Here is a 15,626-nt window from a genome sequence, read left to right on the forward strand (position 1 = left end):
CTGTACAAAGGGGCCATGTGAGGTGTCGGATGAAAGCTTGTGTTTTACTGACTCTGTATATGCTAGTGACGTAATTGTGTGATACTGGCATGGGGAGTTAGAAATATGGAATTTGTGCTTATACCGGAACATTCTCTGTCCGAGACTAGCACGGCCTTGAGCGATGCTGTGACATTGAGGGCGCTAGCTAATTAGCACGGCCCCAGGGACAGTGGATCTCAAAGTGCAAATACACCTGGGGAATGCGTCTGGAAATCTGGGTACCTGCAAACCAGCCAGTATTGGATCACCACCGACGTGGGACACAGGGATAGGTCACTGGGCCATATCACCTGCTCTGGCCAGAAAGATGCCAGGAGAGGGATATAAGTGCCCTGTGGCAATTTCCATTTGATCTGCAATTCTGCTTCTGATCTCAGGTACAGGCTGGCAAGGAACTGAGAGCCAGGAAGAACTGTGGACCCATCCTGACATAGGATGTACACCAAGGACTTTTAAGCCAGCAGCTATAACAGCTCTGCTAAGAGCCTCTATTGAGAACTGGGAGATTTGATGCATGTGATGTATTTTCTTTAACAACCTCACCCTCAGGCTTTTCTTTATTGTAGTAATAAACCTTCAGGCTGTGTCTAGACTTGCAAGTTTTTCCGCAAAATCATGTAATTTTGCGGAAAAACTTGCCAGCTGTCTACACTGGCCGCTTGAATTTCCAGAAAAGCACTGACGATCTCCTGTAAAATCATCAGTGCTTTTCCGGAAATACTATGCTGCTCCCGTTCGGGAAAAAGTCTTTTTCCAAAAGACTTTTGCGCAAAAGGGCCAGTGTAGACAGCATAGTATTGTTTTCCACAAAAAAGCCCCGATCGCGAAAATGGCGATCGGGACTTTTTTACGGAAAACCACGTCTAGATTGGCCATGGACACTTTTCCGCAAGAAGTGCTTTTGTGGAAAAGCATCCTGCCAATCTAGACATGCTTTTCCGAAAATGCTTTTAACAGAAAACTTTTCCGTTAAAAGCATTTTCGGAAATTCATGCCAGTGTAGACGTAGCCTCAGAGTTTAGATTCTGAAGGATCAGCTCAGCGTGGTCTTGTGGGTAAGATCCAGAGTATAGATTGACTGGGATCTGTGGCTGGTTTCTTGGGACCGGACAGACCTGTTTGGGGTAGGTGAGATTGGGTTCTATAATCCCTCACCTGAGTGCACGCCTGGGGCTGATTGTGGCACAAGAAAAACTGGAGTGTCTGAGGGGTTTTGCTCACTGTTTGTGGCCTGGTTTCGTTCTGCCTGGTCCCAGATACTGCATCTCACTTTGGACAGTGTGCCTGGAAGAGCTCGAGGGCTTTGCCCACTGATGGAAATGGCTGCTAGCCGCATGCTGCTTGGCTCCCAGTTTCGGTGCTAAGAAAGCCAGAGGGGCTGAGACACTGAGGCTGGTGGCTGCACTTTCTGTAATCATGTAGCCCTGTGTGGGGAGGGGCTGTCATGATCATGAGAGATGGCCAGCTGCCTGGGGACTAAGAGGTTAACTACACCTAGCCAGGTGGAGTGGCCAATAGGAATGTAGGTAGGACTTTCAAACTGGGACAAAGGAATTTGGGTTTTTCCCTCCTTTGGTCTGAGTGTTCAGACGTGCCTCTCTCTCCAAGAAAAAAATCTTCACTTTCTGTAAGTAGGGTAAAGTTTAGATAAATCATTAGGTTTTATTATTTTATGGCTTGGGAAATAGGATCAGATGTTTTGGCTTTCCTTTGTAACTAAGTTCTAGGCCTATGGAGTTTCTCCATGATTATATTTTGTTACCTTTCCATCTAGTATTATGCTTGCAACAGGAATATCATGGTGATAATAAAAGTTTTCTCTTTTCTTTTATTAACCTGGCATTGGTTAATGGTTGTGTCCTGGTTTGTACTTTAGGGCTGAGATTTCCCAAGTGATCTCTCCCCAGATTTTCCACATCAATATTTGGGTGGTGGCAGTGGAAGTTTCATTCCCAAAATCTAGGGCTTTAAGATTTTGGAGGGGAGGGGGGAGTTTTATACCAAAGCCCGGTAGATAAGGGTTTGGAGTATGTTTGCTGGCTCCCACCTCTGCATTTATCGAGCCAGAGTGGGGAAGGAACTATGACAGGGACTCTGGGAAAATGAGTGGAGACTGCAGCATCTTTGCATTAATGAAGCCAGAGCCCTGAGCAAGGATCTGTCCTAGCCAGAGCAGGAAACAGGCAGCACCAAACCCAAGAACTTTTTCACCTCTCACTTGAAAGTAGGAATAAGGGATCTTCCGGAAAAGAGCGTCTAGACTGGCGCTTTTCTCCGGCATAACCCCGAGCCGGAAAAAAGCGGCAGCCATGTAAATGCAAATGCCGCGGGGGATATTTAATTCCCCTGCGGATTTGCAATTCCGAAGTGTCTCATTAGCATCCCTTTTCCGGAAAGGGGTGCCAGTGTAGACACAGCCAATGTGTCTGACCTCCCAGCTCCCAGTCCTCATGTTCTTCTCATGAGCTTCAGGAGATCTGAGGTCTGTTTAAGTGCCTGCTCCCAGAACCATGTGAGAACCTCAGCCCTTGTTAGACACAAGTTGCGAGTCCTTGCGAGTGGCATTGGGCTGCATTAAGAGGAGCATTTCCAGCAGATGCAGAGGTGTCATTATTCCCCTTTATTCAGCTCTGGTGAGGCCACATCTGGAGTATTGTGTCCTGTTCTGGGTCCCCCAATACAGAAAGGCTGTGGACGCATTGGAGAGGGTCCAGCGGAGGGCGACCAAAATGATGAGGGGGCTGGAGAATATGACTTATGAGGAGAGGCTGAGGGATTGGGACATGTTTAGTCTGCAGAAGAGAAGAGTGAGGGGGGATTTGAGAGCAGCCTTCAACTCCCTGAAGGGGGGCTCAAAGAGGATGGAGAGAGGCTGTTCTCAGTGGTGGTGGGTGGCAGAATGAGGAGCAATGGGCTCAAGTTACAGTGGGGGAGGTCTAGGTTGGCCATTAGGACAAACTCTTTCCCAGCAAAAGTGGGGGAAGCACTGGGATGGGTTCCCTAGGGAGGAAGGTGGAATCCTCATCACTAGAGGGCTATGTCTATGTTGGCATGATTTTCCGGAAATGCTTTTAAAGTAAAAGTTTTCTGTTAAAAGCATTTTCGGAAAAGCACGTCTAGATTGGCAGGATGCTTTCCCGCAAAAGTGCTTTTTGCAGAAAAGCGTCCGTGGCCAATCTAGACGTGGTTTTCCGCAAAAAAGCCCCGATCGCCATTTTCGTGATCGGGGCTTTTTTGCGGAAAACAGTACTATGCTGTCTACACTGGCCCTTTTGCGCAAAAGTCTTTCGGAAAAAGACTTTTGCCCGAACAGGAGCAGCGTAGTATTTCCGGAAAAGCACTGATGATTTTACAGGAGATCGTCAGTGCTTTTCCGGAAATTCAAGTGGCCAGTGTAGACAGCTGGCAAGTTTTTCCAGAAAAGCGACTGATTTTCCAGAAAAACTTGCCAGTCTAGACATAGCCGAGGTGTTTAATTCCTGACATGCCAAACAAAGCCCTGGCTGGGATGATTTAGTTGGGGTTGGTCCTGCTTTGGGCAGGGGGCTGGACTCAGTGACCTCTGAGGTCTCTGGCAGTTCTGAGATTCTATGATTCTGTGATTGAGAGAAAACCTGAGTCCTACATGCTCAGAAACAAAACTGTAAGGAAATCACCATTGTACGGTCTCATGATTGTAGAGCCGATTTCGCAGTGGGGAGGCCGTGGGTTCTGAACGCCTGGGGGCGCTGACACCACTTCATTGCAGAACAAACAGGATCAGAGTTTCGTGTCTTTCAAGGAGGTCGCTGACTTCCCACGAGTTCAGTGACTTCAGCACTGGCTGCTGTGGCCGACCCCAGGGCTGCCCAGGGCTGCCCAGGGTGAGCGGCTCGGGTGGCCATAGGGACAGACACGCCCGTCACTGCTGGAGCAGTTCTGGAGCCAAGTGCACTGGCGGCCCTGCAGCCATCTCTGCCCTCTGCTCCTGGAGCCGCTCTTACGAGCTGTCCCAGGGGGCTGCCTGAGTGATGGTTCCTGAGCCTCTAGCAGCAGCAGTGACTTCCCCCTCCCCGAAATGCTTAGTCAAGGCTGTTCATAGAAAAAGTCCCAACCAGTCATGGGCCGGGGATTTGTGCCTGGGGCCTCTGATCTGTCCCTGACTTTAACTCATGTAACCCCCATTTTCCTCCTCGGGTCACTCGGAAGTAGGTCACACTCACAGGCGTGCCTGGGCACCTGATGGTTTTCACACAGAAGGAGATCCTGAGTACCCCAGTGGTGATGTTGTTTAGGGGATTCCCTATCCACCCCCTTGCTGCAGTCCCTGGCTCATTAAGACTATTCAATGGCAGTGCCTCCACCTGGCTGGCCCTGTACACACTTAATGGTGTGCCTTGGGAGCCTCCAGGAATAAAATTATTCCAGCAATAATCTGGATCTAACCCCAGGACAAACAATTATTAAGAATATACATCCTGCTGGAGTGGAGATTCTCTGTAGGTTGTGCGTGGGTGAGCCAAGCTATCCAGCCAGCTGCAAACTCTCTCTGCTACTGGAGCCAGCAGCCAGCACTCCACCGAATACCAGCAGATCTGGTTACCTGGGCTGGACACTCTGCCTCTCTTTGGACCAAGAGACGATCTATTTCTCTGAGGGTACATCTACACGACATGCCTCTGTCGGCAGAGGCATGTAGATTTGTTTGTGCAGCAAAGGTAAATGAAGCCGCGATTTAAATGATCGCAGCTTCATTTACATTTACATGGCTGCCGCGCTGAGCCGACAAACAGCTGATCAGCTAGTCTGGACGCTCCCCCTGTCGACATCAAAGCCCTTTGTCGGCAGCCCCGGTAAACCTCATTCCACGAGGAATAATGGGGCTGCCGACAAAGGACTGTTTGTTGGCAGACTGTTTGTCGGCTCAGCGCGGCAACCATGTAAATGTAAATGAAGCCGCGATCATTTAAATCGCGGCTTCATTTTCCTTTGCTGATCTGTCTAATCTACATGGCTCTGCCGACAGAGGCATGTAGTCTAGACACAGCCTGAGGTCTGTCCCAGGCAGCACTTTCCCAAAGAGCTCACTTACAGCCTCCTCCTGTGTGCTGGTTGTAGTGTATCCTTTCTCCCCTCTAGGGCAATCAGAAGCAGCCTGCTCGATCCAAGTCCCCAAGGCTCTCAGTTCCAGGCTGTAGCTGCAACACAACAGCTCCTGGACTGGATAAGGCTCCTCCACAGCAGCCTGGCTCCTCTCTCCCAAAAATGGAGAGCCCCCAGGCTCCTGAGACCCTCTCTCCACATGCCTGGACAAGCCTTCCCTTCCTGGTTTCCTCAAGGGCTCATGGGAGTTGTAGTCTGTAGGGCTAGATTTCATCACACAGATCCTCCCGGAACTTAATTACAGCCTGACCAGTCATATGTCAGAAATGTACTGACCGGTGTTCAAGATATCTTCCCCAATGTGTCACTTGGTGCATGGTGTGACAGACCGGGCCGGGTCTGGGCACAGCTGAGGGCATCCGCTCAGGGAGAATTGCTCAAACTTGGGACCTTCCCAAACTGGCCATACACCAGTCACACCGAGCCCTCCAGCTTCCTATCCAGCCGGCCTGAAACCTCACGAGCAAAACCCTCCGACACCCCAGCTCTTCCTGTGCCGCAATCAGCCCTGGGCCTGCACACAGATGAGAGGTTTTAGAACCCAATCTCACCTACCCCGAACAGGTTCTTTCTGTCCCCAGAAACCAGCCACAGGTCCCAATCAATTTACACTTTGGATCTTACGCACAAGACCATGCTGGGCCAATCCTTTAGAAGCTAAAATCTAAAGGTTTATTAATAAAAGAAAGGAAATCATGAGAGTAAGGAGAATACATTACATGCATCGAATCACCAAGTTCTCAATGCAGGCTCTCAGCAGAGATGTTCTAAACTGCTATTTTAAAAGTCTCTGGTGTACATCCTATGTCAGGACGGGTCCACAGTTCTTTCTAGCTCATGGTTCCCTGCAAGGCTACACAAAAAGCTTCCGGAATAATGTATCCCACTCAGGACTACACACAAACCTTCAATCTCTATTAAATAGCAGACAGAAGTGTCACCAGGAAAAGAACAATCTAACAAACAAAAACTTCCAATGTTTGCAGAGGCCAATAGCTTCCATTCTGACAAAGCGACTTACTTGAATCCTAACCTGGATCAGTCCCTTGACTCTAATCATAAAACTTCAGCAGGTGAGTTCAGGAAACTTTGCTGCTTTCTCCAGGAGCTTGGCACAGAATCTTCAGCAAACCTGAAAGTAAAACAATCATCACATGACACCCATACCCGCCTCCGCTTGCACCGGATTGTTGCATTTCTGGGAAAGCTTTCAGCCACAGAACATCCCTCTCCTAGAGGCCAATGGCCCCTGTGCTCTAACCAGGTCACTTTTGCAGGGACACAATTTTTAGTGAGATAAAAGCAATTTCTAGATAAAAAGGATCTAGAGCTAAGCGCCCTGTTTGAAGAGGAGCACACTCTAGAATGTGTTTACAAAACTGATTTTTGAAAGAAGGGAGTTTGGGCTGAAAAATGTGCATTTGGGTCACTGACACATTGTGTGAACTCACCTTGAATTGGTCAAGTTGTTTCAGCTGGATTTTTTTCAAACTAGTCAAAACTTTTTGATTCAAAATAACTTTTCCTTTCAAAAACAACAAGGAGGCCTGTGGCACCTTATAGACATAGGGTTTGTCTACACTACACTGACAGTTAGGAACTTTTGCCTAATGTCCAACCGAAACCTCCCTTGCAGCAGTTTAAGCCCATTGCTTCTTGTTCTGTCCTCAGAGGCCAAGATGTACAAGTTTTCTCCCTCCTCCTTCTAATCACTGTAAATTAGATTTTTCTTCAATTCTTCAACAAGTCTGCACACAGCAAAGCCAGAAAAGCATTCTGAAAGTGAAGGGTTTTGCTTGCAGTGGAAACTCACAGTTAGAATTATATTTTTAATATACATGTTAGATTGACTTGATTGTATAATGGCTTGCTAATAAATAAATATCTCAAGTATTAATACATTGCTTTGGTTTTAGTATGACTTTGTGGATGAGAAGTTAGATACATTGGAGGCCTGGCGGTGGGGCTGGTCTGGGGCCTTTATCCTCAAAGCAGCCCAAGTCTCTGTGGGTATGTCTACACTACCCCCCCAGGGAACATGGCAGCTCTGAGATTCTGAGTCCCATCACTGCCCAGGTCTGGAGAGAAAGCTGTGCGGGAGAGAGAGAGGACTTCTTCACTGCATGTGCCAGGTCCCAGGGGCCTCACGCGTGGATCCTGAGCTGTTTCACATAACAGCACTAATACAGACAGGGGACAAAGACAAGATGAGTTTTGGTAACTGCAGGGTCTGATTCTGCAGGAACAAGTGGTCAGTTGATTCTGAATGCAGCCATACACCCAAGAGAGCGGAACTTGTCTTCCCCTTGTTTCTTGTGCTGCGTCTCCCAATGAACCATCAGCAAGGACTAAACCCAGGGTGTGGACACCTAAAACCAGGAGTGGCAGCAGCTCGCCAAGCAAACAGAGACACAGCCAGGATCCTAGCATGTTCTGGACATACCCCTATGGTCTGGCAAGCAGTGGTGAGCAGTGGTTAGTCATGGCACGCAGCAGTTATATTTAACGTTTACACTGCTGACTCATCTAGCTCCAATTATTTAGATTCGTTCATGCAACCATTCACTGTTCAGCTAATCCAAAGGTAAGTAACCCATTGTGAAACTGGTCCCCGGCCCTGCCTCTGTGCTTAGGATGTGACCAAAGCTTACCTGCTTCCTAACAGCTCTTCAGCTGACCTAGACTTCCCGGCTGTGTCTACACTGGCAAGTTTTTCCGGAAAATCAGATGATTTTCTGGAAAAATTTGCCAACTGTCTACACTGGCCGCTTGAATTTCCGGAAAAGCACTGACGATCTCACATAAAATCATCAGTGCTTTTCCGGAAAAACTATGCTGCTCCCGTTCGGGCAAAAGTCTTTTTCCAAACGACTTTTGCCCGAAAGGGCCAGTGTAGACAGCATAGTTCTGTTTTCCGCAAAAAAGCCCAGATCGCGAAAATGGCCATCGGGGCTTTTTCGTGGAAAAGCGCATCTAGATTGCCACTTGAGCCCATTGCTCCTTGTTCTGCCATCTGCTCCCACTGAGAACAGCCTCGCTGAAACCCCTTCCAAGTAGCTAAAGGCTGCTATCAACCCCCCTTTTCTTCTACAGACTACAGAAGCCCATTTCCCTCAGCCTCTCCTTGTAAGTCATTTGCCCCAGTCTGCTAATCACTTTTGTCAGCCTCTCCAATGTGCCCTCCTTCTTTCTGTAGTGGGGGTCCCAGAACTGAAGGAAGTTTTCCGGATGTGGCCTCGTTGATGCCGAGGAGAGTATGACAATAACGTCCCCAGATTTCATCCTACTAACGCATCTACCAAGCCCCACGGCCCCAGGGCTCTGGCGAGGTTCCCACTAAGCTGCGCGGTAGCACGGCCCTGCAGCTGCTTAATGAGCCCTGCCTAGCCGGGGGCTCAGGGCTCTGCACACAAAGCTGCCTGGCTGGGTGAGGGGTACTTCTCCCTCAGCGACAGCAGCAGCTCGGTGCTGAGGGCAGAGCAGTGAGCCTCTCCCACCCAGTAAGGACAGAGGGACTGTAGCCAGACGTGAACCCCCATTTAACATCCATCTTTGTCTGCTTGAAACCATGCAGGGCACATAAGAGCAGGAAAACAGCATATTCTTTGAAAAACCTTAGAGCAAGAGGTTTAGATATGCTGGCTCAGTGACTATGACCAACAGTAAGCAGAGATAAGAGGGTGGTCAAACTAAGAGGCTGTACATCGTGCCCATATTGATACGAACACATAACCGTCCGCGGGAGAAAGAATCTCCCGCCCAACAAGAACATCCGGCAGTCCTAATTTAGCTATCTTCCTCTCTTACAAGTGTAAATTAACTTGTAACCTGCTTGTAAGAACTGGTACCACAAAACGGACCAGTACAATTTGGCCTCTTAAGATAAGAAAGAGAATACGGGCCCCCAGGGGTATAAAGATGAGTCCAGCAGCACACTGACTTTGTGTGTCAATCTACCACCTATCTGCTGGTCAGGTTTAGTGTTTGACCTCCCGAGGTTCCAGAGGGGACGCCCACCTCGTATTCGTCTTTCCGAGGAATTGAGAGACCGGCCCTGGCCTGACACGCTGGAGTCGAGAGGCACAGAAGAGGATAAAAATTGTACCTAGATGTAGTCCTTTGTTTAAGTATCTATACATAGTGTTAGAGCTCTTTAAAGATTAAGCTGTCATTTAGTACCATTATTTCTATTTTCTATCTTTACCTTTTTCCTGTAACCACTTTTTAAGATCTATCTATATTTTACTAGCATTTAAGAAATAGAGCAATAGCCATTGTAACCATATAATTTATAAGTCTTTTAATAAACCTGTAACTGTTTAAATTTTAACTTGACTCCTTCAATTGCTGTAATAGAACCAAGCACAATTTAAAAGAACTTCAGCCGGTCATAAAAAGACAGACATAAAGAGAGCTTAAGCGTTTAGATCTGTGTCACTCCCAGGTGACAAGATCCGTTAGGGCACCTTTCCAGCCTTTCCCAGGCTGCCCGCTGCGAAGGAACTTTGTGTTCTAGCAGCTAAAATCTAAAGTGTAATAAGCTCTTCCTACACACAGGGGCTATGTCTACACTGGCCCCTTTTCCGGAAGGGGCATGTAAATTTCAGCAGTCGTCGTAGGGAAATCCGCGGGGGATTTAAATATCCCCCGCGGCATTTAAATAAAAATGTCCGCCGCTTTTTTCCGGCTTTTAAAAAAGCCGGAAAAGAGCGTCTACACTGGCCCCGATCCTCCGGAAAAAGTGCCCTTTTCCGGAGGCTCTTATTCTTTGAAGTAAGAATAAGAGCCTCCGGAAAAGGGCACTTTTTCCGGAGGAACGGGGCCAGTGTAGACGCTCTTTTCCGGCTTTTTTAAAAGCCGGAAAAAAGCGGCGGACATTTTTATTTAAATGCCGCGGGGGATATTTAAATCCCCCGCGGATTTCCCTACGACGACTGCTGAAATTTACATGCCCCTTCCGGAAAAGGGGCCAGTGTAGACGTAGCCAGGGCGGCTGTTGGCCTGCTGGCCACCCTCTGCAACGGGACCCCAGTCCTAGCAGTAAAGACAAAGACGTTAAACCTTTTCTCAGAAACATACCCACACACACTGCCCTGACCGTTTGCTGACAGAATTGGCGTAGTCGGCAGGATTGTGCTATTAGTTCAGATACAGCAGCATGAAGCCAGTCACGATTGACATGGATTTTAGCTGTATAGAGAAAGAGTTTGCCCAAGAAGGATAGGGCAACCCTAAGTAGGATAAAGAGATGTTAGAGAAAGATTGAGGACAATCAAAGGAAATTTGGCAGGAGTTCTATAACTGGCAAACTGCCTGCAAAATGAGGAAGGGAAAAGCGCTTGCATCTGGCTATTAAAGGGTGCCTTACAAGCAGTTTACACATGTAAGCAGGGTCAGGGTAAACTCTATCCTGACATCTAGTGGCGAACTGTGGCAAGTGGTGCAAAGAGACTTCAGGGGCTGAGCCCAATTTGCATAGACACACCCACCCTGTCTAGTATGTGCCACAGCAGCCCAAATCGTCACTTTGGCCACTGTGGGAGCCCCAGTCTCTCTGTTATTGAGGCAGAGGGGATAAAAGTGTTGTTACCCTGATTATGCGAATCAAGGACAATGGAATGGTGGAACTGTTTATGACAGAGGGATTCGCCATAAACTAAGTAGCACTCGCTAGACAAGGGGCATGGGTTCCAAACCCAGTCAAATTGAGAGAGGTTGGGGACAGGTCTTGGTACCTGGTGGTGGGGCCCTGTCTGAGGGCCTAAACAACACTGATTGCACTCTCTCCACTGTAGAATATCAGAGTTAATTTAGATTCCATTAGGAGTCTAGTTGTGAGCTGTGGGGCTAACTTTGCTGTGGGCCAGCGCTAAGGCTCCTCTGTTATGAGCTGAAATCACTGTTGCTGAGCTGTGGACAAGAGCTGAAATCACTGTTGCTGAGGGGAGCCTGGTGCTGTGCTGCTAGCAGAGTGGTTTGCAAGGGGCAACCAGCAAGTGCAGGTGGACAGTAGATGCAGCTGGCAGGGTGACCTGAGAGCAGACAGCAGAGTGGCTGACGGCGACCTGTGGCTGGTAGGAGCGGCAGCTGGCGGAGCAACGGCAGGAGCAACCAGCTGGCAGCCCGGAGCGTGGACTGAGACGGTTGGCGAATTTGCGGAGCCGAACAGCGGAGGCGGCTTACCTGACGACAAGTGTGGCAGAGTGACTCGCGTTGACGGCGGCGGCACGGAGAGGCGGAGCCACCGCCGGGCCATGTAAGGTGCATTGATCCCCACCCCTCCAGGTTGGGATGGTGAAACCCTGCCGGGTGGACTTTTGAACCCTGGGACTGCACTGACCCAGGGCTGAGACTCTTGGGGTGTTGGACTTTTGGGACGTTGGGGAGATTTGTGGCTGGGGGGAGGGCCTTTGCTCATTGTTTGGTTGGTAAATCTGAGTTGTGGTGTTTCCCCAATTTAATGCAGATGTCGGTTACCTCATGTTATTAAAGGTTTGCTACTATAATGAGGCTCTGTGCTTGCGAGAGGGGAAGAATTGCCTCTTTTGAGGCACCCAGAGGTGTATGTAAGATTTCCCAGGTCACTGGGTGGAAGCTCGAGCCGGTGTTGTATTACCTCGTTGGGAGGAGACCCCTAGATACTGAACCCGGCCCTCGCTGCTGCTATTTACTCAGCCTGGCAGAAGGGCTACACACAGGCTACTGGAATTTAGAAACAGAGCTTATCAGAGTACAGAAAAAGAAGGACGAACTTCAAAAGCAATGCCAGAACTTAGATACTCGAGTGCGAACATTAACCAAAGATAATGAGCACTTACAGGGGCGACTCCTCCCAATGTTAGAAAAGGAAGGAATTGAACACCGAGAGAAACTAGAAACTAAACCACAGAGCATTAATAAAGCCAAAGTGGAAACTGCTCTGTGGCTGGACCCAGATGGTTGGGACGAGGACATTTAGAACTCTGACAATGATGATTTAGCTTCCCACTCACCTGACAAACAGGTAGAGGTACCCCCAGCCCAGATGAGACCAGTTATCACTTATCGAATATCAGGCAATGAAAAATCAGACAGTGATAGGGATGGCTCAATGCAGAGAGGCAGGAGAACTAGAGGGAGAGCTACTAGAAGGACAGAAGAGAGAAAGAAATCCTCAACCCAAGTTACTACGTGGTCCTACAGGCCCACAGAACTACGAGAAATACAGGAAGATTTTGCCAAAAAGCCCCAGGAAGGAATAATAGATTAGTTAGTTCGCATATAAGATACTGAAGCTAGTCTTACCCCCTTATCCGCCCTGGAGTGTAGCAGGCTTAACCTAAGTGCTGGAGTATTTCTTACCCACCCTTTAGACCCTAGCCTGTAGGTGAGCTGCAAAGATCCATTGGGCAGACCGAGGTGAACCCACTATTAGCCCATGGGAACGAGCAATTCAACTAGATGAGCTCAAGCCACTTATGAAGGGAGCACCCGGTGCCCATAAGGCTATCTCCCTGAAACTTCGAGACATTGCTCAGAATCGTCCTGAGGAGCCTATTAACAGCCATGGTACGGTATTTCCGGGAGTTCAGGAGAAATGAAGCACCACCGGCTAAAGCCAAAGTGCGAAACCTGAAAAGAAATCCCCAAAGTAAATCAGAGGGCTCTCAGCCCAAGCGTGAAATAACCCCGGAAGAAAAAGAGCTCCGGAATAAACTCTGGAAGCAGTGTTTGGCTTTAGGCTACCCCGGAGATATAATTCACGGATTGCCAACTGAAAGATTAAAGCTCCTAACTACCTTTAGGAAAGCTAACAAGGAGAAGGAGGATGTAATTTCTAGTGCTCCGCCTAGCACGGACACCCTTTACACGCCACTGCGGCAGCAGTTACAAGAGCTGCCGTCCCCCTGTCAGTTTTGATCAAGGAAACTAGATGGCGGGGGTCAGCCTCCCCGCCACATAAACAAGCTCAAAGGGGAGGAGGATCCTCACAACGACCCCTGGATCCAAATAATTGTAAATGATAAACACACCGTATCTTTTCTAGTAGATACTGGAGCTCAAATATCCATGATTAAGCAGGAAAACTTTCATTGCCCGCTACCTTTTAGCCGAAAACAAATATTAGTTACCGGAGTAAATGGCATTGTTACAACTTACCCTTTTGTTAAAGTAAAATTAGACAGTCCCCTGAAACCCCACAGACAGCCTCGAAAGCATGAGATAGTCCTTGGAAATGCCAATATACTTGGCATAGACATCTTAAGAAGAAGAGAAAGAATGATTAATAGAGAAAGATAGGCCTTTGGAGCTGGCTTCAAGCCACGCGCGACTATCTTAGAGGACAGAGACACTCCTCTCTATGAGATTAATTTGCTGGCTCAAGCCTCCGCTCTCCCGCCTTCCACTGTAACGAACATGAAACAGTACAGCATTCCAGCTGAAGCTATAGCTCCAGTCTCTGAACTAATCAAAGATTTAGAAAAACAGGGAATTTTAATTCGCACCTACTCCCCGTATAACTCGCCAGTATAGCCAGTAAAGAAACCAAACAGAAAATGGAGACTCACCATCGATTACCAGAGATTAAACAGTAACACAAGATCTTTAACAGCTGCAGTCCCTAACATGGTTGACATTGTAAATAGCATACAAACTTGGAATAAGCAATGGCTGGCTGTACTAGATGTAAAAGATATGTTTTTCATAGTTCCCCTGCAACCTGCAGATCAAGAAAAATTTGCTTTCACCTAGAAAGGAGTCCAGTATACCTTTACACGCATGCCACAAGGCTATAAACATTCACCTACAATTTGCCATAAAGCACTGGCAAAGGTCTTAGATGGCCTGACCTTGCCACCCAGTGTCCAAACTTTGCAGTATATAGATGATATTCTCATAAGAAGAGACACTTGTGAAAAAGTCCAAAAAGCTATGAGTCAAGTAAAAGCAGCATTAAAAAGTCTTAGTTTAGATTTACCACCGGACAAATGCCAAAGCCCCTCTCATGAGGTAAAATTCCTAAACACTGTCTAGATAAGAAGCCGCAGGATGGTGCCAAATGAGACAGTACAAGAACTTAGCCAGGCACCATCCCCTGAGGATAAGGCACAATTAAGACAATTGCTTGGAGTTTTAAGGTTTTAGAGAAAACATGTACCTGGCTTTGCAGTCATATCCCGACCACTGTATAATTTGCTCAAAAAGCATGCTAAATAGGAATGGGCCCCCACCCATGAAGAAGCCCTGAGACAGCTGATAAACGAGATACACACTTCTCAGTCTATGGGTCCCATTCACTCTAATGCCCCATTTCACTTGTACCTTACTGTAGGAAACACAGGGATGTCTTATGCTCTGTGGCAAGAAAGAGAAGCTGTACCCCGCCGCCCCATACAGTTTGGCTCAAAGTCATGGCAAGGGTCACAGTCAAATTACACGCCTTATGAAAAAGTGCTTCTGGCAGCCTACACAGCACTAAGAGAAGCAGAAGAGCTAACTCCGACTCAAACCATAAAACTTCACACTCCTCTCCCAAGCATTAAGCCCATATTGGAGGGAAAGGAGTTGTCACAGGGAGTAGCCCAGAAAATGACTGTTCAGAGATAAGCACTCTATTTACACCACAGGGTGGGTGGGGCAGACACTGCACAAAACCCCACCATGATTAAAGAATCCCTGTGAGGACAGGACAAGGAGTAATGGGCTTAAAGTGCAGCAGGGGAGGTTTAGATTAGACATTAGGAAAAAATTCCTAACTGTCAGGTGGTCAAATATTGGAATAAATTGCCAAGGGAGGTGGTGGAATCTCCCTCTCTGGAGATATTTAAGAACAGGTTAGATAGACATCTGTCAGGGATGGTGTAGACGGAGCTTGGTCCTGCCTTGAGGGCGGGGGGCTGGACTCGATGACCTCTCGAGGTCCCTTCCAGTCCTATGATTCTATGATTCTAAGATCTGCTGTTCGCCCTCCAGTGCTCTGTCACTAATAGCAGTTATTGTGCTGTGTACCATGCCCCAAAAGAGAGACACACAGGAAAGAGATGGTACAAAGGGCCATATTCCCCTATCCTTAACAAAGAGCCTAAACTATTTTCATTTGTGGGACTAAGGCCTACAAATACCTGCCAGTAAGCTAGATAAGACAGTGCTCTCTAAGACATGCTATGCCTAGAGAATTAACAGTACACCCACATATTACAGCTCCAAGTATCACGAACCTTGGAAGCTTCTTGCACCGATACAAGAGGAAATTTACTATTAACCCTCTTGTAAGACGTCCCACAAGTTTCCATCGATTTACCCATGCATTCTTGCCCTAGCTTAAAGTAGCTGAACTTGAACAAGCCATAGTAAATGTGTCAAGGCAACAAGAAATAGCTTTCAACCACACTGCAGATGCTCTAGGCCTACTCAATGAGCAGATCCAATCAGTAGCCCGCTTTGCCCTACAAAATAGAATA

At 47.8% G+C, this 15,626-nt stretch overlaps 1 protein-coding gene across 2 annotated transcripts in view; it reads right to left on the bottom strand.

Moving 5' to 3' along the window:
• LOC102445749 (stonustoxin subunit alpha-like) overlaps positions 1 to 14,503 on the bottom strand; it is a 29,899-nt gene extending 15,396 nt beyond the window's left edge. Inside the window, exons 1-2 of one of the 2 annotated variants that reach the window (XM_075916925.1) lie at positions 14,324 to 14,503; positions 6,206 to 6,316 (exon numbers count right to left, since the gene is read on the bottom strand). The gene's annotated coding sequence lies outside the window, so the exon portion shown is untranslated. Of the gene's footprint in view, positions 1 to 6,205; positions 6,317 to 13,323; positions 13,468 to 14,323 lie in introns of those variants that run through there. The other variant, XM_075916924.1, reaches the window with a different exon arrangement.
• Positions 14,504 to 15,626: the final 1,123 nt, after the last annotated feature.

The sequence above is a fragment of the Pelodiscus sinensis genome, unplaced genomic scaffold (assembly GCF_049634645.1).
Source record: "Pelodiscus sinensis isolate JC-2024 unplaced genomic scaffold, ASM4963464v1 ctg40, whole genome shotgun sequence".
NCBI classification, from domain to species: Eukaryota; Metazoa; Chordata; order Testudines; family Trionychidae; genus Pelodiscus; species Pelodiscus sinensis.